This window comes from Nomascus leucogenys, chromosome 4 (genome assembly GCF_006542625.1).
Source record: "Nomascus leucogenys isolate Asia chromosome 4, Asia_NLE_v1, whole genome shotgun sequence".
NCBI lineage: Eukaryota > Metazoa > Chordata > Mammalia > Primates > Hylobatidae > Nomascus > Nomascus leucogenys.
In genome coordinates this window covers 88,772,400-88,796,909 of record NC_044384.1, presented here as the reverse complement: position 1 = coordinate 88,796,909, position 24,510 = coordinate 88,772,400, and positions in this window count along the sequence as shown.

The window sequence follows — 24,510 nt, the reverse complement described above, 5'->3', positions numbered from 1 at the left end:
CCTGGCCAACATGGTGAAATGCTGTCTCTACTAAAAATACAAAAATTAGCTGGGTGTGGTGGTGCATGCTTGTAATCCCAGCTACTTGGGAGGCTGAGGTGAGAACTGCTTGAACCCGGGAGGTGGAGATTGCAGCGGGCCAAGATCACACCACTTCACTCCAGCCTGGGTGACAGAGCAAGACTCTGTCTCAAAAAAAAAAAAAAAAAAGTCACTGTGGGAAGGGCGCTTTGTAAAAATGCACACGTGGTGGGGTGAGAGAACCTCTATCTATCACAAGCATCTTGGGAGACTCTTATGATCAGACAAGTTTGGGGAACTCCAAGCTTCGGGGATGTAGAGACATCACTTATTCTGGCCTAGGATGGTTCTGTGTTATAGTCTGGATGGTGGATGGTACTCTTGTTCCCATATTACAGAATAGGAAACTGAGTCACAGAGTGCTTCCTACCCCCCACCCCCCACCCCCATGACCAATACATGCTGGCTTCCAAGGCTGGTAAGGGGGCTGGAACTGGAACACAGGTCTTGGGACTGACCTGGCTTCATTGCGAGTCTGCCAGAGAAACACAAAAGGACAAGCAGCATTCCTGAGCGTCTGGCATGGTCATCGGTGCAAACACCCCGTTCGTGTAACACGGGCCTGAGGTCAGCAGTAAAGGACCAGTATTGGTTTTGGCCCCAGCCTCTGTGTGGATGGATTAAACGCCTGCATCCCTGCTTTTCTCTCAACTCTGCTGTCTCAAAGGAGAAGTGGGGGTGGGCCTGAGGGATTCTCTCCCTGCATGGAACCTACGGGCTGATCATCGAGGATGTGGGACTAGATGTGTCCCGGACCTCAGCTCTCAGAAGTTTCCTTTCTTCCCCGGGAAAGGTAATGGGGAGTCCTGCGTGCATGTCTGGCTTTGTTAATAATAAAGAATAAATAATAAGATGGCGAGACCCATCAGTTCACGAGGTCTGTGTAGGCTGGCTTCCTCGCCTGAGAAAATACATGGATGGGTCTGTCTTGTCCCCCTGCACTGCTAGGGGAGGAAACTCAGGGCCACGTGCCACCTCTCCAGTGTGCAGGAATAGCAGCATGATTTGCATATAAGTAATGTCCCTGGGGCAGAGGTGGCTCTTGCTGCTGCGGATTAGCCCTTGCTTCATCCTGGTTGCAGAGACCTTTGTCCCTGGTGGGACTGAGTTGTCTGAGAGAGGTGTGTGCACATATGTGAACGTGTATGTGCGCTTGTGCCTGTGTGCATTCATGTGTGTGCATGTATGTGCTTGTGCATTTTCTGTGTGTGTGTGTGTGTGTACATCTGAAGGTGTTGTTTCTGAAGGGTTGTTGGGAAAATCAGGAAGGAGAGCTGAGAAGGTCCCCACATCTGGTTAGGAGATTCCAGGGAGGGGACATTCGTGCCTCAAGTGGGTGGCTGCACTGGAGGGCCTCCTGGGTCATATGAAACTTAGACTCTAATTCTGTGACTGTGGGTAACACAGGAGGGCTCTTGGGTGCAGACACAGCCTGAGGGGCCTTGTGTTGGTTACTTGTATGTGTCAACTTGCTTAGTCCTTGGTACCCAGTGTTTGGTCAAACATTATTCTACAGGCTGCTGTGAAGGTATTTTTCAGATGAGTAACATGTAAATCAGTAGATTTTGAGTGAATAGATGACACTCCATAGCATAAGTGGGCCTTATCTAATCAGCTGAAGGCCTTAAGAGAAATAGACTGAGGTCCCTCAGCTAAGAAAGAATTCTGCCAAAGATGGCCTTCAGCCTCAAGCTGTGGCATCAGCTCTTCCCTGGGCCTTCTCTGGCTATCTTGAATCTCTCTCTCTCTCTCTGTACACACACACACACACACACACACACACACACACACATGCATGCACCCTCTTGGTTCTGTTTCTCTGGAGAACCCTGACTAATATGCAGTCCCCTGCAGGGTCTCCCAGGGGCAGCCAACCCCATTGGCATTGCTGAGGCCACCCTCCTGTAGACCCAGTCAAGGGCAGACTGTGGAGCTGGCTCCTGGGTTCCAGGCTGACAGGAAGAGCGGACCCCATGGGCACATGGACCAGAGGGTGGGGGGTACAAACCTGGCCCAAGGCCAACCAAAGAGGAGTTCTTGCTGAGTCCAGTGGCAAGTGAAGTCTGGGGGCAGAGAGGAAGGCTGAAACCACATAAATGCAAAGGGATTTGGTCCGTGGATTCCTAGGAGGCATCCCTGCCTCTGGCCTTACCTGTGGAGCCTTCAATCAGGGCAGCTGCTGGTGAGAAGGAACCACCTGCCCCCCAGCAACCAAGGCCTCTGTGACTTTGGAATGGCCTTACCCTGGTTTATTGAGAGGAATTTTAATGTGTGCCTTTGGTTTTTTACTGATGGCTGTGTCACATGGGGCCACATCTGGATGCAGGGAGCAGGAAGCCACATCACAGTGGCGACAACACAGTAGCTGTTGTCTACCCACAGCTGGCAGTTCAGGGCTGGTGTGGCAGCTCCACCATGCCATCACTGGCCCTCTCCAGTCCACCATCCTTGGTATGTGACTTTAGTCCTCATGGTTGCAAAATGGCTGCTGTGCTCCAGGCATTGCTTCAGCTTTCATTGCAGGAAGGAAAACGTGGAAGGAATAAGGAGCAGAGCCAGATGAGGGCTGCCAACCCTTTCCTTGTAAGCCCCACAACTTCTGCTTTCTACTGGCCAAAGCTGAGCCTCATGGCCACCCCTCACTGCAAGGGAGGCTAGGAAATAGAATGTTCTAGCTGGTCACAATGCCACCCTGAACAGTGGCTGTGTTCTGTTGGTAGAGAGAGGAACCTTGGGCAGGCAATTAGTAATGTCTGCTTCAGTTTCTCATGTAGATTTTACTAGGTAAGAAGGAGTGATATTGACCACAATGCAGAAAATATCTTTAAAACCCCCTTTTAAATGGTTCCCTTTCTCTCGAAGCTGCTCCCTCCCATGCTCTCCCTCACTGCTCCCCAGAGCCGCAGCCTCCACTTCCTGCCTGGGTTCCCTGCTTCTTCCTTCTTCTTTCCTTTCCCACCTCTGCATCGTCCTCTTGAGTCCAGAGACTCTGGACCCAAACTGACCTGTTCCAGTTCTGATTCTGCATCCTCTGGTCACATGAAGGCTTTACTGGCTCTCACTGGCCTCATCTGGACAACGACCCTCAGAGGAGGAAATGAGACCCCATGTGTGAGGGTTCAGGGTCTGGTACATGGGGAGCATGCCACACATGCGGTGGTTGTAACTATTGTAATGGTTGGAGTCACTGCAAGGGGACAGGCTGGCTGGGATGGGGCTTGCAGATGTGGCTGGTCAGCCGTCTGTTGGGTAGACCTGTGGTCGCCAGAGATGGGGCCTGGGAGGCTGCACCATAGTTGAGGGAGACCATCTGGGTGGTGGAGGCAGAGAAAAGGTGTGTGGACTTCTTCCCAGGGCCACCAGAGGGTTGTTATCTGTAAAGCTGCCCCCTATCTGGTATGCCTGGGAAACAGGCTCTCCATACTGCTGGCTGAGCTGCCACAGTCAAGAAGCTTATAGAACTGACTTTTATTTAATGTGTTTCTTTCTTTCTTCTAAAAGAAAAAGATAAGAAGTGTCCTACAAAACCAATTTAATCTCTCCTTCCTTCTTTCCTTCCATTCATCCTCCCTCCCTTTCTCCCTTCCATCTTCCCTCTTTTCTTCCTTTCATCCATCTGTCATCCATCCATCAATCCCTCCTTCTAATCATCCATCCATTCATCTTTCTCTTCTTCCCTCCTTCTATCTATCTATCCATCCATCACTATCCATCTGTCTCTCCATCCATCCATCCATCCATCCACCCATTTCTTCTTCCTTCCATCCATTCATCCATTCATCCATGCATCCATCTATCCATGCATCCATCCATCCATCCATTGCTCCTTTCATCCTTCCATCTATCTATCCATCCATCACCATCCATCCATCTTTTCTTCCATCCATCCAACCATCCATTTCTTTTTCTTTCCATCCACTCATCCATCCATCCATCCATCCATCCATGCATCCATGCATCCATCCATCCACCCATCCATCCATCCATCCATCCATCCATCCATTGCTCCTTCCATCCTTCCATCTGCCCTTTTCCTCCCTCCTTTTTTCATTTGGTTCCTGACAACCCAGCTCTTTGCTGGGCTGTGAGTACTGCAACCCTGAGCTCTATGCAGCCAGCCCTGGGTTGAGAACACGAGTACCCTGCTCCATAGCAGAAATGCCCTTGGTGTTACGTGAAGGCTCCATACCCTGTCATGAGCTGGGCCTGGCCTGGCAGCTGTCCTTTGGAGAGTAGGCCCCACCTATTCCGTTGCTGGCATCAGAAGGATCTCCCGGAGCCGGCGTCCTATTCCCCCAGAAGCAAGGTTTCATGCATGGCCCCACCTGGCTGTGTTTGGAAGGCTGATGGAGGCCTCCCAGGGACACTTTCCCCCAAAATAATCCACAGTGACACTAGTTCCCTACCAACCACTACCTCATTTCCCGACAAATTGTCCAGCCCCAAACAAAACTTGTCTTATCTAGTTCCATCTCGGAGCAGCCTGTCAACTCCAGGCATCAGCAGATCTTTCAGGAAATCACCTATTGTGGCTAAAATTCGCCCTCCAAGGCATGTGCGGAGCCGCAGGAAGCAACAGCCAGGATGCCTGGAGACTCGGTACACAAAGTAGGCCTTTGCCCTGCCGGGCTGAGGAGGCTCAACCCACAGGCACCCGCGAGGGGTTTCTTTCCAGGAGGAAGTTGCAAATGAGCAGCTTTTCCATCTTGAGTCTTCATCTCAAGTCCCGACCTCCACAGCAATCCTGTTGGGGCCCAAGGGGAAGTCCACCACCCGACTCCCAGCATGCCAGGAAGCCCTCGGGGCTAGGGGAGCCCCCAGCACTAACTTGTCTTGATGGCATCCCAACCATTCCAGCGGAGGCTGACCCTGGAAGCCCCGAGGCTTGAAATCGCCTGCAAGGCAATCCGGCCCCTGGGTCTGGGGAGCTACGAAGAGGTGGGGAAGGCCACTGTGGACCACCCGTCCTGGTCCTCGCCACAGAACCAGGCCCCTTCGAAGCTGCTCTGAGAGCAGAGATGGGGTGGGGACTTGCCACTTTCCACGGACAAGACGCGGATGGGCCAGCCGCCAGTGTCTTAGCGTCCTCACCTGCCCATCCGCCCACAGCAGGACTAAGTGTGTCCACCCTGAATCTTGGAGAGAAAGAAAATAAATAAATAAGACAAAAAAGGATCCCATCAGATGCCAAAAATGAAGATAACATGGGAGGAAGTTTATTTTGATGAGGAAATCCCTAAATGCTGTTGAAACTATGCTTGGAATGGCTAATTAGTGCTTGGGGGGCTTTGAAGGAAGCGCTATCTCACAGGGCGGCCACCCCCGCCAGGTTTCCCTGGCGCTTGTCGCTTATCTGCAGGAAACTGCTCGAGCTTCTGAATCCGCAGCAGCGCACAGGGCTGGCCCATGACTCATGCCCGGGCAGCTGGACGAGCCTCCGTGGTGGGGACACAGCAGCAGCTCAGGGGACAGCCATCTCCAGGCAGTGGACCCGGCCCCGTGGCTGGCTTGGGCAGGCACAGGCTCCCAGAGCAGCAGGAAGAGAAGGTTCTGGTAGGTTCGCCTCAGCGCCTGCTGGGTTGCACACCTGCTGCACCCCGACACACCCACTGGATCTGCTGTGACTCAGGCTCCAAACATGCAGGATTTATTCAGTGAAGGGGACAGGAGCCTCGAGGAAGTGAAGGCCAGATGGTGCCCCCAGGGCCCCGGTGACACTTGGCTGTGGCCTGAGCATAAGCGCGTGGCTGGTCGGAGCTTCCAGATGCTCCGTCCGCCTTGGAAACAGACGTTTTCCTGCAGGGCCCGTGGCAGAGCCCTGGACACAGGAAGAAAGGGCTATTTTTAGAGGCAAGGCTTCAGAGGTAGGGCTCAGCTGACCCCATCCCATCCTGCCCTCTGACTCCCACAGGAAGAGTCATCGGAAACGCCTGACTTGGAGGCATGCAGAATTCTGCCTAATTCCGCCTCCATTAGCATGCAGGGTTGGGGGTAGTTGGGCCGGGGTTGGGGGGATGCAGAAACTCAGCCAACCCTGAACCTAGCCAGCCTGGAGCAGAGACCACACGATCCAATATGGTGATAACCTGGGATCGGCCGTGCATTTGCCCAGACTTCAGGGTACTGCCTTCGCTGCCATCTGTGGATACACAGCATGGTCCATTGTGTTGGGAGCTTTGTGCTGGGCCAGGAGCATCACGTGACAGGCCCTGTCCTTTCCAAGGGCCACAAAGCTGAGTTTGGGCTAGGGACAGTCCACTTCTCAATGTCTATAGTGACACACGGGGCTCAGAGGTGTGGCCCACGCCTCTCAGAGCCCAACAAATGGGTAACAGAGCTTGCCCAGCCCCTGTCCTCCCGGGCTCCGCTGCAGTCCCCATGCTGCCTGGTCTCCTAGGGGCCCAATAGAACCTTCTGGAAAGTTGTGGCCAGCATTGGCCCCCACACCTGAGTGCATGCTTGCTGCTGTATAATGCTGCATTTTTGGCTGCAATCCTTCCAAAAAAGACACAGACCCACATTTTCCCTACTCTCTAGCCTCCCACACATTTCACACCCTCAGCTACTCCCACACCTGGGAAGTCAGGGGCAAAATACATGGGCTGAGATGGGGGTGAAAACCACAAGCGTTGGGGGAAGATAAGGAAGAACTTTCTTCACTTCCCCACCTTCTGGTTCTAAGTTTAGAATTTTCACTTTTCACTCACAATGACTGTCCTTTTGCTAATGGAAGATCCTCTGTGGATCCAGCAGAAGTCCTGCCTCCCCCACCCAAATTTCCTCCGTAAAAGAGAAATCTCTTCACACCCATGGAGGGGCCTTGCTTTATCATGTTCTTCCATTTTGAACTACGAGCCGCTTTTTTCATGATTCTATCTCTTGGGGCACTGAGGAGCTGTTTGGCCATTTCCTCAGGGCACAGAGAACACAGGAAGGTTTTGCAAAACTGCAGATGATGCTCCGTGGGAGGCTAAGGAGGGGGAGCCCCTCTAGACCTAAGCCGGAGTGCCTTCTATTTTTAAAAATAATAAGGAGGGGGAGCCCCTCTAGCCCTAAGCTGGGGTGCCTTCTATTTTTTAAAATAATAGAGATGGTGGGGGTCTCATTACGTTGCCCAGGCTGGTCTTAAACTCCTGGTCTCAAGTGATCCTCCTGCCTCCAAAAGTGCTGGAATTACAGGCATGAGCCACTGCATTTGGCCATCAGCTGAGGTGCCTTCTGTTGCCTGAATGTTGCTGTGCCCCAGATGGCCAGGTGAGCTGCAAGGAGGCTTTGTGCTGTCGTGTGAGCCTTTGCATACCTGAGCAGGCTCCGTGTAGCCACAGTGCTTCTCAGTCACGGCTGGCACAGCTGGGCCTGGAGTTTGTTTATATTTCCTCCTTAACAGCTGACTCAGAGGTAGCTTGTGGCTCCCTGGCCTCAGCGATATAAATTCATTCAATCGGCAACCATGCACAGAGGACCTACTATCCCCCAGGCTCTCATCCAGGTGCAGGGGGTGATGCAGAGAACAAAATAGGCGAAAGCTCCTGTCCTGATGCAGCTCAGCTTCTGGAGAGTGGAAACCTCATAGTCAGAATGAATAAAACTCCAAAGCCATTTAGAAGGAGATCACAGCTGTGGGGACAATCCCAGGCAGTGGGGGCACAGGGAGCCCCCAGAGCTGAGAGGAGAGATTGCTGTTTTAGAGAGAGTGGTTGGGGAAGGCCTTGACGGTTGATTGAGATTTGAAGGAGGTGAGGGAGAGGGGCACGTGGACACCTCAGGGAAGCCACAGACCCTGCAAAGGCCCTGAGGCCATGAAATATCCAAGCAATTCCAAGAACAGCAAGGAGGACAGGACTCCAAGCCCACTGGAACTCCCTCGCTGACCCCCTCCTGATGGTCTGAGGGGGCCTGGACAAGTAGCTGGATGAGCCGTACCATCAGCCCATTTTCTCCTGCCCACTTTATCCCTCATCATTAATCAACTTCCCTTCTCTCCTCCCCTCCCAGGCGTTCCACCCAGCCCCAACCAGAACCAAGCCTGGGTCCAGCTTTGGAAACTCATGCCTGGCTGGCAGGAGCAGCAGCTGTGCCCACACACCATTCCCAGAGTAACAGTTGAATGTGGAGCTTCAGGCCAGGCACGGTGGCTCACGCCTGTAATCCCAACACTTTGGGAGGCCAAGGTGGTTGGATCACCTAAGGTCAGGAGTTCGAGACCAGCCTGGCTAACATGGTGAAACCCCGTCTTTACTAAAAATACAAAAATTAGCTGAGCATGGTGGCACACACCTGTAATCCCAGCTACTAGGGAGGCTGAGGCAGGAGAATTGCTTGAATCTGGGAGGCGGAGGTGCAGTAAGCTGAGATCACACCACTGCACTCTAGCCTGGGTGACAGAGCGAGACTCCATCCCAGAAAAAAAAAAAAAAAAAAGAATGTGGAGGTTCAAAACTTGGGGTATTTGGGAGACTCCCCAAATGCTGAGTCCTGCTCTGGCCTGAATGCCATTCTGTCCTTGCTCCACGGAAGAGCAGTGGAAATAAATTCATTGTCCCCCGCTAGGAAAAGCAGAGGCCATGATAGTGGTGCTGTTCTCAGGCCCAGAAAAACCTGGGGAACATGCTCCACACCTTTCTGCATGTGGGGATCTACAGGCCAGAGAAGGCAGGAGGCCTGCTGGGAGGGCACGAAGTTAGTTGGTAGCAACAGAGGGGCCCAGAAACCAGGTCTTCTAGCTTGGATGGTTGAAGACTAAAGACTGTTTACAAATATTTCCAGGTCTCTGCTTTCTGAGCAAATAGAATTGTTCTTCTCATCCCCGTTGAAATCAGGTGTGGTGGCATGACTTGATTGACCAGTGAAATGTGAGTGGAAGAGGTCTCAGTCACTTGTGAGCAGAAGTTTTAAGAACCAGCACGTGCATCTGGCCTCCATGATGACGGAGGCCTGGGTGGGACTCGATCCTCCATCAGCCTGGGTCCCTGGAGCATGTCTGGAGCAGGCCCTCACTCCTTACATGTGTGGCACAAGAGGAAGACAAACCTTGGTTATCTGAAGCTGGCGGTCAGCAAACATTAGTCTGTGGGCAGTTTCTCAATATCATTTTATAGGAATGCAGCCCACTACTGATGTGCTGTCTGCCACGCTTTTGTGTTACAATAGCAGAGTTGAGGAGTTGCGACAGAGACTAATGGCCTGCAAAGCCTAAAATATATATTAAAAGTAGCCCGGCACAGTGGCTCACAACTGTAATCTCAGCACTTTGGGAGGCTGAGGCGGGTGGATCACTTGATTTCAGGAGTTGGAGCCTGGCCAACATGGCAAAAGCCTGTCTCTACTAAAAATACAAAAATTAGCTGGATATGGTGGCAGGCGCCTGTAACCCCAGCTACTTGGGAGGCTGAGGCAGGAGAATTGCTTGAACCTGAGAGGTGGATGTTGCAGTGAACCGAGATCGCGCCACTGCACTCCAGCCTGGGCAACAGAGTGAGACTCTGTCTCCAAAAACAACAACAACAACAACAGAAGTACATGTCACCCTTTACAGAAACCATTTGCTGACCCTGCTGGCAGCCATTGAGATCTGGGGGCCTGTTTGTTGCCATAGCATGGCCTAGTGCACTCTGACCCATACACTTTCTAATCATGCCAAGAACTTCTGAGTGCCCTCTCACGAGCAAAACGCGCACTATATTAGTACTGTAGCAAAGCGCTTCTGGCCTGTTTCCAGGGGCTGAGTGCAGAGCCTCCATTATAGTCACCATTTTATATGTCAGGAAGGGAAGGTCCAAGGAGGTGGCCAGTCTGAAGCGACCTTGGGCTTCTCCAGGCCTCTGCCACCCACGCTAAAATGAGCAGCCCCTGAGAATTTTTAAGTTTTGTCTGCATTGTGGAAGCCAGAACGCAGAGGCAGAAGGAGACCCATAGGCCTTTCTATCCCAAAACCACCCGTTTAAAACAACAGAAGAAAAGGGAAGCCAGTCCAGCCCAGAGCAGAAATGAGGAGTGGTAGGATCCAGCTGCCCCAGGCCGCCCAGCTCCTCTGTCTGCTTCCTCTATTTGTGCCAGGCAGCCCCCACCTCCCTGGCTTACGTGGCCTGTGGAGGGACCAGCTGTGGCTGGCAACAATTTTGTCCAACCCCAGGCCTTGGTGTCCCCGTCCCTCTGTGTGCACCCTCTTCCTGCATGGGCGCTGCAGAGCCAACGTGAGGGGCCCACGGGCAGGGGCACCCTTCTCTGCCCCCCACCAAACACAGAGGCTGCTGGGGTGGAACCCGAGGTCTTGCCTGCGGGAGGGGTGCTGGCCGCTGGGAGAAGCCCTTGTCCGGGCCCCGCCCCCCGCCTCCCCTGCAGCCCTGGCTTACTGGGCTCTCCTCTCCCGGATCTCATACCTCACATTCCACAGCATAGTTCCGACAGGCCCGTGAGTGGGGAGTCCTCGTGGCCTGGGAAGGTGGCCGAGAAAGTTTGAACAGCTGCAGAGCCTGCCCGTCCACTCTCTCCAGCCACATTTGTGTGTGTGTGTGTGTGTGTGTGTGTGTGTGTGTGTGTGTGTTTTGACCAACCTCTTAGGCTTATGTAACACACTTGGAAGTCAAGAAGTAAGGACTCATTATTGACAGCCCCAGAGAGGCTTGCGAAACACTTGCTGTGAAGAAATCTTTCCATTGAGAAAAAGTTCCCTGGTGCTCATGCTCCCAGTGGCTCAGGTATGTGGCTTGGGGTGACAGTGGTGTGAGAAGCAGGGGTCCCCAGGGCTCCAGAGCCCAGCGCCCCCTGCCGGAGCTGTGTCACGCCCGGAAATGGGATTGAGCATCGCTTTTGTCCTCTATGTCACTGCTCACGTCACCACCAACAACCGACGTTGGTGACTAAACTCTCACCACATACCAGGCACTGTGCTGGGCCCCTGTGTTTGTGATTTTTCTGGGCACGTGCATGACCAAGGGCTAGGTGCTCCTACGCCCATTTTACAGAGGAGGGTACAGGCAAGGCGGTGGGGTCGGGGCCGTCGTCAGCAGGCTGCCACCCCACACCTCCCTGAGGTACGTGCAAAAGCAGACTCCTCCCCTCCCCACAAGTACAGCTCTATGTGGGCCCTTTGCATGAGTGTATTTTTAAGCCACTTGCTAGATCCCAAGAGGAAATGAGTGCTCATCCTGCAGGGAGAGGCCAGCATTCCACTGGGCCATTTCCCTTTTCAGAGAGCTGATGTGGAGGATTCTGGGCCGTTCTTGGCCATGCCGTCATCTGGGGCCTCAGGAACCTTACAGACCCGAGGGCCAGGGTTTGGGGCCCAGAGCCCAGCAGATAGCCATCTTAGAAGCATTCTCCCCAGGACCAGGGCTGCTAAACCCAACCCCACATCTCCCACACAAATGCGTCTTTCACTGGGGCTCTGGAAACCGGAGACCATGTAAATCCAAGAAGATGAAATTGTGTGGGTCTGGGCCGCAGCTACAGACTGAGACTCAGCAGCCGAGGGGCCCCAGCCTCAGAGGGAACTCAGTGAATTTGTCAGGGAACTGAAAACAGATGATTTCAATCAGCAGGGGAAAAAAATGACTTCATGGCCACAGTTGACCAAAGCAAGCGGCGTTTGGCTGCCAGGCCCTGCCTGGGAGGCGCTTCCAGAAAGCCTGGCCTCTTCCGCAGCCTCTGGCCGGGGTCTTCCCTGCGAGGAGCCAGCGCCGCTCGAGCCGCAGAATGGCCCGGCGGAAGGCACGGCTGCCCTGATGGGGCTGGCGAGGCGCGGTGATAACCGGGGCTCCCCGCCCCCGCGCTTCCTCTCCGCTGCGCTTTCATGAATGGTCCCGCTTCCCAGACAGCCGATTGGCTGAGCCCCCGGCCGCGACGCCCAATCAGCGGCTGTGGCCGCCTGGTCTCCGCTCCGCGTGGGGCCTCAGTCCTGCAGCCGTGAATGGCGCAGCCTCAGCTGCCTGCAGCCACCGCCTACCTTGAGGGGGCCCCCTCCCCCGAGGGAGGAGGAGCAGGGGATTTTTTTTTTCCCCCAGACCGTTCAGGGTTCTGGTGCAATTGTGTCAATCCGAGGCTTGGCTGGAGCTCCTGACAATAGCCCTTGGGCTTCCAAGGTTGACATTCAAGGTCTTGTGACAGTGAAAGGGCTTGCATAGTTAGAAATGAATATCTTTGCCTATAGCCCGGGCTGATTCCAGTTCCAGGGAAAGAACTGCAGCCTTCCCGTGTAAGCAGGCAGCCCTGCTGGGGACAAAGACAGGGCCGTGGGAGGAGGTGGGGCCCCTTCCTGGCCAGTGCTGCGGGGGGCGGACACGTGCAAACTGCTGGGAACTTCTCCTGCAAACCAGAGGGCCTTGGCCACCCCTCTTGGTCACTGGCCTTGTCCTAGCTTCATATGCCACGTGCATGAAACGGCTGGGGCCCCTGTCGGGGAACCCAGCCATTCCGCTGCATTTCCTGTTAAGTAGGAAAACATGTTCTGTTTGCTGATGTTATAAAGAAGGCATGTGTTTACAAATGCTCATTGGGGAGAGCGTGGTTAATGGGCCAGCTTCCGGCCTCCCCTCCCCAGATGAAGTGATTGTGTGGCTGATAGAATGGGCCTGCTCTTCAGGGGAAGACCCCCTACTCGGGAAAATTAGACTCAGCAGAAGCCAGAATTCAAAGCTGTCTAGAAAGTGCTTTTGCAAGGTGGGTTGAGGCCAGGATGAGGAAGGCCTCGAATGCCAAAGTGAGGAGGTGCCCCAAGCCCTGGGGAGTCATGGAAGGCTGGTGAGATGCAGAGTGAGATTTCGGAGTGTTTCGGAAGCTTGACTCTTCCCCGGCAGGGACTTCTCTGCCAACACACCTACCGTGAGCATGGCTGGGGTTGACCTTTTATGGAACTTCCAAATTAGAACTGTGCAAACAGCTTCCCATGACCCCTTGACAAGCCCCATTTTAAAGATGAGAAAACTGAGGTTCAGAGTAATCTGCGAAGGGTCCCACAATTTGGGAGTGGCGAGACCAGGACTGGGCCCTATCTCTGCCTGATGCCATACGGGAAGGGCACACCCAGGTGCTGCACGCTCACAGGGACTGGTGTGAGGAGGCTTCAGCAAAAGAATGCGGGCAGATCACTGAACACTGCGGCAGGCACTGACTCATTGCTGCAGTGGTTAGGATCAGAACTGGTAAGAAATGTATCTGTTCCCAAATTTCTATGAGCCAGACTCTGGTCTCCCAGGTGGTTTCGTGGGGCCATGAGTATGCAGCAGGGGGCGGCCTGACAAATTCATGTAGATTTCCAGTTGTAGCATCTATTTTTTTTTTTTTTTTTCGAGATGGAGTTTTGCTCTTGTTACTCAGGCTGGAGTGCAATGGTGTGATCTCGGCTCACCACAACCTTCGCCTCCTGGGTTCAAGAGATTCTGCTGCCTCAGCCTCCCAAGTAGCTGAGATTACAGGCATGCACCATCACATCTGGCTAATTTTGTATTTTTAGTAGAGATGGGGTTTCTCCATGTTGGTCAGGCTGGTCTCAAACTCCTAACCTCAGGTGATCCGCCTGCCTTGAGATGGAGTCTCACTCTGTCGTCCACGCTGGAGTGCAGTGGTGCGATCTCCGCTCACTGCAACCTCCACCTCCTGGGTTCAAGCGATTCTCCTGCCTCAGCCTCCTGAGTAGCTGGGATTACAGGCACCCACCACACCCAGCTAATTTTTGTATTTTTAGTAGAGATGGGGTTTCAATATGTTGGCCAGGCTGGTCTCAAACTCCTGACCTCAGGTGATCCACCCACCTCGGCCTCCTGAAGTGCTGGGATTACAGGCATGAGCCACCTTGCCTGGCCTGTAGCATCTATTTCTGCCAGCCTAATGCCCAGTATCTGTTTTTAATCTTCTAGTTCAGCAGTTTGTGAAATTTCTGGTCTTGAGACCCATTTGCCTCTTAAAAGTTACCGAGGACCCCAGAGAGATTTTGTTGATATGGGTTTTATCTACTGATATTTACTGAGTTAGAAATGAAAACATAGAAATTTGTAAAATGCATGACTCTGCAAGCATACATTCTGTTAGCTCTCAGAGTGATGGTGTCATCATGGGTCCTATAGCCTCTGGGAAACTGTACTGCACAGTCATGAGACAATGAAAGGAAAAAAGACAATTCATGCCTCAGTGTCTTCATGAAATTAACTGCAACCTCTCAGACCTCCTGAAACCACACTTTGAGAACTGCTCTACAGAGAGCAGATTGAGCTGGGCGGCGGGTGCCTGGCGAAAGCTTCATTTCCCAGCCTTCTTGTGGCTAGGTCTGGCCGTGCCGTACCCCGGCCGAATGAACTGTGAGCCGTCCTCCATGGTGCTGGGCAGCATGAAAGATCTGTGAGTGAAGGAATCATGTGCAGTGGCCGCATCCTGCCTCTGACCAATGTGCTTTTCCCTTCTTCTCCCCCTTCCACAGGCTGGGGTATAAATGAGGCATGAGTCAATTTGGCCCTTGTAGACAGGGCAACCTGTCAGGTGTGACAGAGCCTGGGTGACCAGTATCATGCTGCCATATTTGTTTTTTGTTTGTTTGTTTTTTGTCATTGTTGTTTTGGAGATGGAGTTTCGCTCTTGTTGCCCAGGCTAGAGTGCAATGGCGCGAACTTGGCTCACTGCAACCTCTGCCTCCCACGTTCAAGTGATTCTCCTGCCTCAGCCTCCCAAGTAGCTGGGATTACAGGTACCTGCCCCCACGCCTGGCTAATTTTTTGTGTTTTTAGTAGAGACAAGGTTTCACCATGTTGGCAGGCTGGCCTGGAACTCCTGACCTCAGGTGATCCACCTGCCTCGGCCGCCCAAAGTGCTGGGATTACAGGCGTGAGCCACCACGCCCAGCCCATGCTGCCATATTTGTCCTGGATTGCCTATGTGGGCTCCTATGGGAAAAAGAAACCAACAGCCGGGCTTCTGCTACTGTATTTTGCAGTCTTTGTTATAATAGCCTAACTGGAATCCTGATCGGTACATCATTCTTATGCACCTGGCTTCCTGCTCTTATGCTTGGAAGAAGTCGGATGAACCATCCAGATAAGCCCTTGGGAGGAGCTGAGTCTGCAGGTGGAAGCATGAGGTAGTGAAGCACCCCTGACAGATCATTCCTTTAACATGCGTTTATTGAGATATTCTTGCCATGAATCCAACAGAGTCCAGGAGAGGAACGTGAGGTCACAGCTCATGGGAGGAGGGGACGGTGGGATAGAGCTTGCCAGAGTGTCGGGGTCTGCCATACAAATCACCACACCCTGGGTGGTTTCCTACAGAAAGAGGCAGAAACTTACTCTTGCACAGTTCTGGAGGCTAGGAGTGGAGATCCAGGTGTCAGCGGGCTTGGCGCCTCCGAGGGCTGTGAGGCAAAGAACCCATCCCTGGTTCCTCTCCTGGCTCTTCTGGTGGCTTCAACGTCCTTGGCGCCCCCTGGTTTGTGGCCTCATCGCTTCACCCTCTGCCTCCATCATCATGTGGCCTTGCTCTTTATGGCCTCTCTGAGGAAAGCAAGAGGTGGGAGCAGTGGGCCTGGGCCGGGGTCAACAGCGAAGGTGTGGCCAAGGTCCACCCAAAGTCAGTGGCTCCTTCGGCCTCAAAGCCAGCTTGATGCAGCAGACCCTCTGTCCGGTCTCTCTTTGTCCTTTCTTCTTCTTATAAGGACACTTGTTATTGGATTTAGGGCCCACCCTAGTCCAGGGTGATCTCATCTTGAGATCTTTTGCCTTCCCTGCATGCGCAATGATTCCTTTTGCAAGTAAGGTCACACTCACGGGTTTCCCTGGCCGTACTCTTTGGTGTTGGGGGGCGATTGGGTGCAGCATTCAGCCACTCCAGGGCTCTAAGCAGAAGGGACAGGCAGAAGGCACCACCAGGAAAACTGGAAGACTTCCTGGAGGAGGGGGTGCTAATTTGGGTCTTAAAGGGAGTCATTGCTGGGAGAAAGGGGAGTCCAGGTGGGAAGCTCAGATGCAGGGAGGTGCAGGGCCTTGGCAGGGTGTGGGGCCTCCAGGGGAAAGATGACAAGTGTGCTGGAGGCCTTGGGGTTGGAGGGCTGAGTGCCTCAGGATGAGGCTGGGAGGGCCAGGTGTGGGAGGTCTCAGGGCTTTATTCTGCAGACAGCAGGAGCCAGCAGGGGCTCTAGGGCTGGGAGTGAGAGAGTTCCCTGCAGGACAAAGGTGGGCTAATGGACGCCCACTAGGTTCAGGGATGCAGAGATTGTCCTGGGAGGGGGTGTAAATGTGTGCCTTGCAAGGGGTGGCGGGGGAGATGGAGCCTTGGGGTGGTCCCTGGGAGGACCCTTGGGGGCGTGTGGGGATGTCTGTACAGAGTGCAGCAGGAAACCTGGCTGGTCTGTCTTGCTATGTTTCCAAAGAAAAGAGGCAAACCCAAGGGGTAGGGGGCTTCCTTAGACACAGGGCCCAGTGCACCCGGGCGCTGGCGGTGGGTCTGGGGGCTGACTGCGTCTGTACTCTCTCCTTTGTCTGCAGGCCTGGTCTGCACTCAGCGGCTGCCAGGACCTCCCGGGAGCGCCCGCACACCCCACAGCCTGCCTGTCCTGGGAATACCTCTCCAGGCCCTGAATACCTGTCCCCCACTCCCTGCCTAGGACAACGGGGGCTGTCAGGGCCATGGGCAGGCCCACCCCACCAACCAGACCCTACGTGGGCCCCGCCTTGGTCCCGGAGCCAATGTCTGGCTGATCAGGGAACAAGAGGAGCCTTCAGCACCTCAATTCTGGGATGGTTGAGGTTTTCACACCGGGCCCCACCTGAGCCACTAAGAGGTGGGAGGCTCGGATCGTCTCTCTGCCTGTCTCTCTCTGGCATCGCCAGGGCTGACTTCATTCCACGTCCACGCGGAAACAGCAGGGGTGTCTCAGTGCAATCCTGGTTTTGTATTCACAGCCTCTGAATGAGTGCCAGGGTGCACCATGGAAGGAGCCTGGCTTTGCCCACTGCAATCCCGTGTCCTCACCCTAGCCTTTTAACTTCTCATGACTCAGGTTCCTCATCTGTGAAATGGAGCTATCTTCTTTGTGGGGTTAGTGGAAGCAATAAGCAAGAAGTGTGTCCACACAGGCCCAGCCTTTTTGGGGCCTCACTATGATCAGACCCTGCGCTTTGGACTGGGGGATGGGATGTGACTTAGGGGAGCTGCGGCCACCTGCCTCTGGAGGCTGAAGTCTCCCTGTGGACCACCCTTCCTCAGGACCACCCTTCCTCGCTTGCACGTCTCCCCTGCAGTCAGGACTCACCCGCCCCCACGCCAGGCCCTCCCTAGTGGATCAGGCCGTACAACCTGGTTTGTATGAGGAAAGGCAGCCGCTGGGGCCCCAGTGCAGCAAGGGAGGGGAGGAGGAGGTGTTCAGAGGGAAGCCCCCTCCCCACCCCCGTTGGCCCGTTGTCTTCAAAGGAAGGGCGTGACCTTCCTGCCCCCCACCCCCAGACCCACCCTGAGGGTCACTCTGGCGGTGAAGCCTGGTGCCTGCACTTGTGCCCGCCCTCTGCCTTGCAGTCTCCGGAGACTTATTCAGAGGAGCCAGGTACTCAATCAGCAAGGCTCCCGACAAGATGGGGTGAGTGGGAGAAGCACCCACAATTCTCTAGAGGGCTTTCAGGGGATTCTTCACTAAACAGACACATTGGAGTCTGGAACCCCTCCCCTAGCAGGGGGACACCTCCAAGCTGTGCTCAAAACTGGAACAGGGTATTTGGGTTAGAGTGTTCTCTCTGTCTGCCTCTCTGTCTCTCTCTCCCTTTCTCTCTGTCTCTCTGTCTCTGTGTCTCCTCTCTCTCCCTTTCTCTCTGTCTCTCTGTCTCTCTCTCTCCTCTCTCTCTCCTCTCTCTCTCTCTCTCTCTCTCTCTCAGTCCCTCTCTCTCCCTCTCTCCCTGTCTCTCTCTCTCTCTCTCAGTCCCTCTCTCTCACTCTCTCTTGCTCTCTCTTTCCTCCTGTCTCTCTAAAAGGCTTCTTTCCTCTAAGGGCAAAGCAGCAGCTGTCAGGCCCTTAAAGCAGGAGCCCTGGTTGGTGCAGGCCCAGGGCCAGCCCCTGATCCTGGCCTTTCTTCCCCTGGGGGATGAACAGTGAGCGCAGCCGCCCTGGGAGCTGGGGGACCTGAGGGGCTTGGAGGGAAGGGCAGGAGGGCCCAGGGCCGACACAGCAAGCCTGGCTGGGGTGGGGGCAGTGGCGTGGGTGGCTGACCACATTCCTGGGATGCCGGGCTGCAGGGCTGGGCGGCTGTGAGCAATGCAGCCAGGGACGGCGCAGCTAGAGCCATGCTGTGGTCTGCCCAGTGGGCCAGGCACGTGAGCTGGTTCATGCCCTGCTGCACCAACACCATTCACCTGGCGAGGTCAGTGGCCTCATCGAGGGGAAGGAAGGGCTCTGTCCCTAGAGTCTAGCAAGCCTGGGCCATGGTCTGTGGGGCTTCTCCGAGTGACTTCACCTCTGTGAGCCTCAGTTTCCCCCCCTAGAAAGTGGAGGTCATAACATGGGTGGGGTCCCCGGTGCTGGCCTGCAGAGCCCTGGGAGACATGTGGAATACAAGCCCCATACGCTGGGCCAAAAGATCCACAGACCAGGCAGCTTAACTGATAGAAATGAAAGTCCAAGATCAAGGTGTCGGCAGGGCAGTCTCCTTCCGGGGCTGCGGGGAAGGAACTGGCCCAGGTTTCTCTCCTTGGCTTGCAGATGGCCCGTGCCTCTCCACATCAGCTTCCCTCCCATGCGGCCTCTGTGCCTGAACTTCCCCTTTTAGTAGGACTGCAGTCATATTGGATTAGGGCCCACCCTAATGGCCTCCTCTGAACTTGGTGAGCACTGTAAAAGCCCCATCTCCAAATCAGGAAATATTCCGGGGTCCTGGGGGTTAAGACTTCAACATAAACATCTTGTTGGAGGGGGCTTGCAATTCAGTCCACACCCGCTTCCCTTGTCTCACTTTGTCCAGCACTCAGCACTCTCTGGCCCTGCCCTTAGCTGTGGGTCTGGATTTCCCGTCTCTTCCACGGTGAACCCTGTCAGGGCGGTGTCTTTGTCCCATTTGCTGTTACACCTGCAATTCCAAGGATGCTGGCTTGCACTCATCATTTAGCAGACTGCTGCTGAATGGCTAACAAATCCAGGATACAATCTGTAGGTGCACCACGCCAGGCAAGGTATCTGTGTCACCTGCCCGTCAGTGGCCCCAGGCTGGGAAGGCCCCTTGGGTCATGCTTGGACACCCTGCACCATGGGCAGCCAGAGCTCCGGGCTGAGTGGTCAGCGGCCGCCACACCTTGCCAGAGCAGAGGCACCCCTGCCATCCCACAGGCAAGACGGACCTAGCTCGGTTTCCCAACACTCTGCTGAGATGGGGCTGCCCAGCAGCCCACACAAGCCCACACCTGGGAGAATCCCAGCCCCACATTCTGGTTCAAGTCACTGCTGGTTTGGGTTCAGAGCCCAGACATGAGCTCCTGCTCTTCTCGGTGTGATCTGAGGCTGTGGATATCCTGAGAACATCGGTCTCAACAGACCACCTTCCTCCATGTTCCCTATATCCCAAATTCACTCCCAAGTGGCTTTTGTCTGGCAGATTCTGGTGGATTATGCAAAGGGGGACTGCCAGAGAATCTGAGCTGTTGGAAGACTTCTGAAATGTCACTGCGGTGGCAGAGGCACTGCCCCGGGGGGCAAAAGTCTTGTCTCTTCCTCCAAATGTGGAGGATCAAATTAGAGTTGACTTGTGTGTTTCCAAACCCGTTGTTGCATTCAACTAATTTAAAGATCCCAAAAGCCTCAGAAGAGGGTGGCAGAAGAAGAAAGGGACAAACACAAAAGGGGAAGGACAAGAGGGCAGACTGTTAAAAAAAAAAAAAACAACCTTCAAGAATGTAGTTTGCTCCTGGGTGGACCCTCCCACCCCGTGCCTGCCCCCAGTTGGCCCCTGACCTGTGGCGGCCGCTCAAATTCCTAACATCTGGCCCAGGGTAAGGATATGGGCAACTCTTTAAGGAAGTGTGTCCTCGCTAGGTGCTGAGCACTCACTCCAAGGGACTTTGTTCCTGGATGACCAGGCTCAGAGAGGGCTGTGAGCCTCCCATGGTCACGCAGCAGCAGTCCAAGTGCCTGGGGCAGTCTGATGCCCACATCCCCCTTGAGGTCCCAGGCAAGGGCGTGGTCACAGGATGTGGACCCCTCTGCCTGGATAGGTCTCTGGTCTTCTATGGCACCTACTTGTAAGCCTCCCCGGCAAGTTCAATGTGGGGCTCCCAGCACCTGTCCTTGGAATTTGGGGGTTCCTTGGTTTCTTCTCTCTTCTCTCTACCCTTCTTCTCCCTGAGTGACCCCATCTGTTCCCCTGGATGAGGCGTGGTCACCTCCTCAGTTCAATGCTGGGAGCCCTGCACCGAACCTGGAGGGAACCAGCAGGCTCCAGGTCCTGGCTTTTGGAGTAGGGCCTGCCCCTTCCTCCCTGCCCCTTTCTCTAGGGAGTGCTGTGAAGGGTGCATTTGGGCCCTGGGGGCCCATGAGTTTGGGCCTCCAGGATAGCTGAGAGCATGTGGGCCTGGCCTGCCCACCCTTCCTGAAGCCCCCCAGCTTTGCCCCACTCCTGGGCCCTGACCAGCCTCCTGCCTTTGCCTTTGTCTGGCCTTAGGTTTCCCAGGCAGCTTTGGTATTTTTCATGCAGGTCTCAGGTGTCACCTCTTGAAAATTCAAAGGAGGATCATGAATTCATGAACCAGCGACCTCCCAGGAGGTGGATCTTCCCACCCTGCACCAACCAGCCTTAGGAATTCAGTCCTGAGCCCTCCCTCCCCAGGGCCTGGGGCCTGGAAGTCAGAGCCAGCCAGATCAGGGAAGGGTCGGGCCCTGGAAATCCACAGTGGCCTGCCTGGGCCGGGGTGGGGCCAGGCATGGGGAGGCGTGGGTCCTGTCTGGGTTGGGACTAGCGCTCTGGCTTCCCTAGCTGATTTGAGCATTTAATTTTAATTTCACAAGTAGAGAAAAAGAAAGAAAACTCCTGAAAATCGCAGCAGATCCTCACGGCTCTGCAGATGTCCAGGAGGTTGAGCCTCTGCGCTGTGGCCTCAGCTGCTCAGGTACCAGTCTCGGCTACTCTCACTGGCGGTGTGGTCTGGGCAGCCATGTGCCCTCCCCAGGCCTTAGTCTCCCAGTGTGTCAAATATCTGCCCCGTCTCAGGTCTCATTCTGCTGCTTCCCCCTTGTGATCATACCCTGCCCTTCCCTGCTCCCCAAGGACTTCCTGGCCTCGGCCCACAAACCTATGCAGGTGGTTCCATCAGAGACTGTCCCCACCGTCCCCCCAGCCACCCCAGCCCTCATCCTAAGTCCCATGCTCCCCTTCCCTGCAGGAGGCCACTCCATCCTCCCAGCACTCTCTTCTCCCAGCATCTCCAGTTCTCCACTCCCCGCTTTTCCTGCTGCCCTACTTGCTGGTCCCCTGGAGTCCCCCGGACATCATTTCTCCTGCAGTCAGCAAGGATTTGGTGGGTGCCTGTTGAGGGGGCTGCTCCTCTGGGGCTGGAGTGCAGTGATGCATGAAACATTATGATCCCTGATCGCCTGGGGCTTCTGGTCCCATGGGATTTGAGGGTTCCTTGGTTTTTTCTTTTTCTACCCTTCTTCTCCCTGGGTGACCTCATCGGTTCCCATGGATTGAAATATCCTTATGCCAATGACTTCCAAATTTGTCTCTTCAGCCCTGACCTCTCCTCCGAACTCTGGACCCACATATCCGGCCATCCACTTGACATCTCCCTTTGGGGTCTCCCAGACATGTCAAGCAGATCGTGTCCAAGCTGGTGTCCAATCCTTTCCCAGGCAACTCAACCCCTCGTCTTCCCCATCTCAGTAAATCCCACCGCCGCCCTCCGCTAGCTCCATCCAGAAACCTCTACGATCTCCTTGCTTCTCCCTGTCCATATCCAGGATCAGGAATTCATCCACAGTCCTGTGCATCCTGTCTCTGCAGACCCACAGCCTCGCCCCCATCAGCACCCTGGTCCATAGAGACAGACCTGGTGACACAGATGGGACTTCAGAGAGATGACGTGAATGGCATCGCTAGTCATGAGAGTCAGGGTTTGGGTGGAAGCTACTCTGCCAGGGAGAAGTGGAGACCCAGGGCCCCTCCAGGGACACGCAGGGAGAAACCGATTCATCCAGCCCCAGGGTGGAGCCCCTGGTTACCCTCTAAGCCCCAGAGCCTTGTGTCCCCAGGGAGGCAGAGGGTGGAAAAGACTGATGGGTAGAGAGAGTGAGAGCGTCAAGACCCCCCTCCACTGCAGTACAAGGGGCTCCCTCTTGGGTGGGCGTGATGGGAGGCATCCCAGCACGTGGATCTCAGCCTTTGGACTTGGTGTCTGTGATCAGCTAAGAGTAAAGCTGTTCTTGCTTTATTCTTCTGGGAAAGGGCTACACCTGCTGGATTTCACACCAGGCGAAGACCAGGCGGGTATTCTATTCAAAAGGGTGTGGCTTTGCCAGCAGAGAAAACGGAGGCATGGAGTTACCAGGATGTGAGCAGCAGAGCAGAGCAGAGCAGACCTGTTCAGGGCCCCACACTCCCTCCCCACAGCCCCCTTCCTGACCCTACACCCCCATTCCAGGCAGTTCCTAGCACCATAAGGTAAGTGGACAAGCCTCACTCTGGAAGGAGAACACAGGGCCCTGTCCCTCCTGGGGGCCCGTTAAGAAGCACAGTGGAGTTCTCCAGGGACCACCGTCACACCGAGGTCACATTACCATAAAGCAAGGGCCCCTGCTCACACACGTTTCCCAGTCACTAGCAGTGAGCACGTGGCAGCCTCCAGCAGCTCGGGTTCCTCCAGGCCACACCCTAGACCTGGCCACCTGCCTTCTGGCTTCTCAGGGCACGTGGAGCAGCCATTCCCCTGGGCTCTGGGCTCTGGGCCCCAGGCACAAGAGACCCAGGCTTGCAGCTGTTTTGCAGAGAGTGAGGGCAAAATGGAAGCTGCAGTGATGAGGGAGAAGGTGCTGGGGAGAGGAGAGCGAGAGCTGGGAAGGGCAGGGCCGCTGTTGCTGGGACCTCAGCCCTAGGATGGCCATCCTTTCAGCAAAATCCTTGCTGGGCAGCTATGGTGGGCTAGACACTGTGAGGGGATGGCGTCTGGGCAAGACCCACAGGACAGGGGACGCACAGCCCAGTGGGAAAGACAGGGAATCAGCTCAACCTTCCACCATGGTCCATGTGAGATCCAGTTATCCTACCATCCAGAAGCAGGGGGCCAGGAGGTTAAATGATGTGCTGGTGGCCACGGTGTAGGGGCAGAAGGGCCAGGGTTCAAAGCCATACCCCTTTGAACAGAACAGGTGTAGCCTATTTACCCGCCTCTCCCTCCATCCATCCGCACATTAATTAAAAAGAATATCCAGTTTCATCAGACAAGCAAATAATACAATTACAAAAATTGTCAAGGGTCTCCTGGAAGAGAAGGAGCTGGCTATGTGGGGCCTGCACACACACGTATGCATATATTCACATGCATGTTCATCCGTGTACATGTGTGTGCATGAATGTCTGTGTGTTTTGAGCATGAATGTACCTGTGTATGTGTCTGTGTGTGCACATATGTGCATATGCACGTGTCTATCTGAGTGTGTCTGTGTGCAGGCAGGTTTCATGGATGTTTCTGTGCCTGCATACATGTGTGTGAGTGTGTGTACATGTGTAAATGTGAATGTAATTCCCAATAGAGGCATGAGCATAACTCAGAGGTGGGAGGACTCAGTGGGATGTGCTTTAGGGAGGAAAAGAGGCCCAGTGTGCCAGGGGTCAGGGCATGGGGCATTGAGGGGTTTGGGGAGGAAGGAGCACGTGGAGGCCAAGCTGTGAAAACCCTGTAGACCATGGGAGGAATTTGAGTTTTATTCAAAATGCAAAGGGAGCCAACAGAGGGATTTCCACATGGCTAGAAAAAAGCACACAGCCATGGGGCTGTGGGGAGCACGGAGTGGAGGGGGTGTGAGCGGAGGCAGATGGCCAGGCCAGAGGCCAGTGCTGCATCTGCCCAGGTGAGAAAGACTGGGAGATGAGAAGGAAACCCACACTGACCAAGATTAAAAACAATACGACACAAGAGATTAACAGCAGATGAGACAGTGTAAAAAAAAAAAAAAGGAATAATGAACTTGACAACACAGTCATGGAAATTCTCCAAAATGGAATACAGGGAGAAAAAAGACTTAAAAAAAAAAGACAAGGAAGAACAGGACAGCAGTGAGTTCTGGGACATCAAATGTCCTAGCACAGGTAACTGGAGTCCCCGATGAACCCCGGTGAGCGTGACCCAGTACCCGCCTAGTAGGACGTTGAAATAAAAACGACTGGCCGACTCAGTGCCAGCGAGGACATGGGGCCGCTGGACCCCTACCACACCACGGGTACCAGCTCTTTGGAAAACTCTTCTGCATATTCTTCCAAAGCTA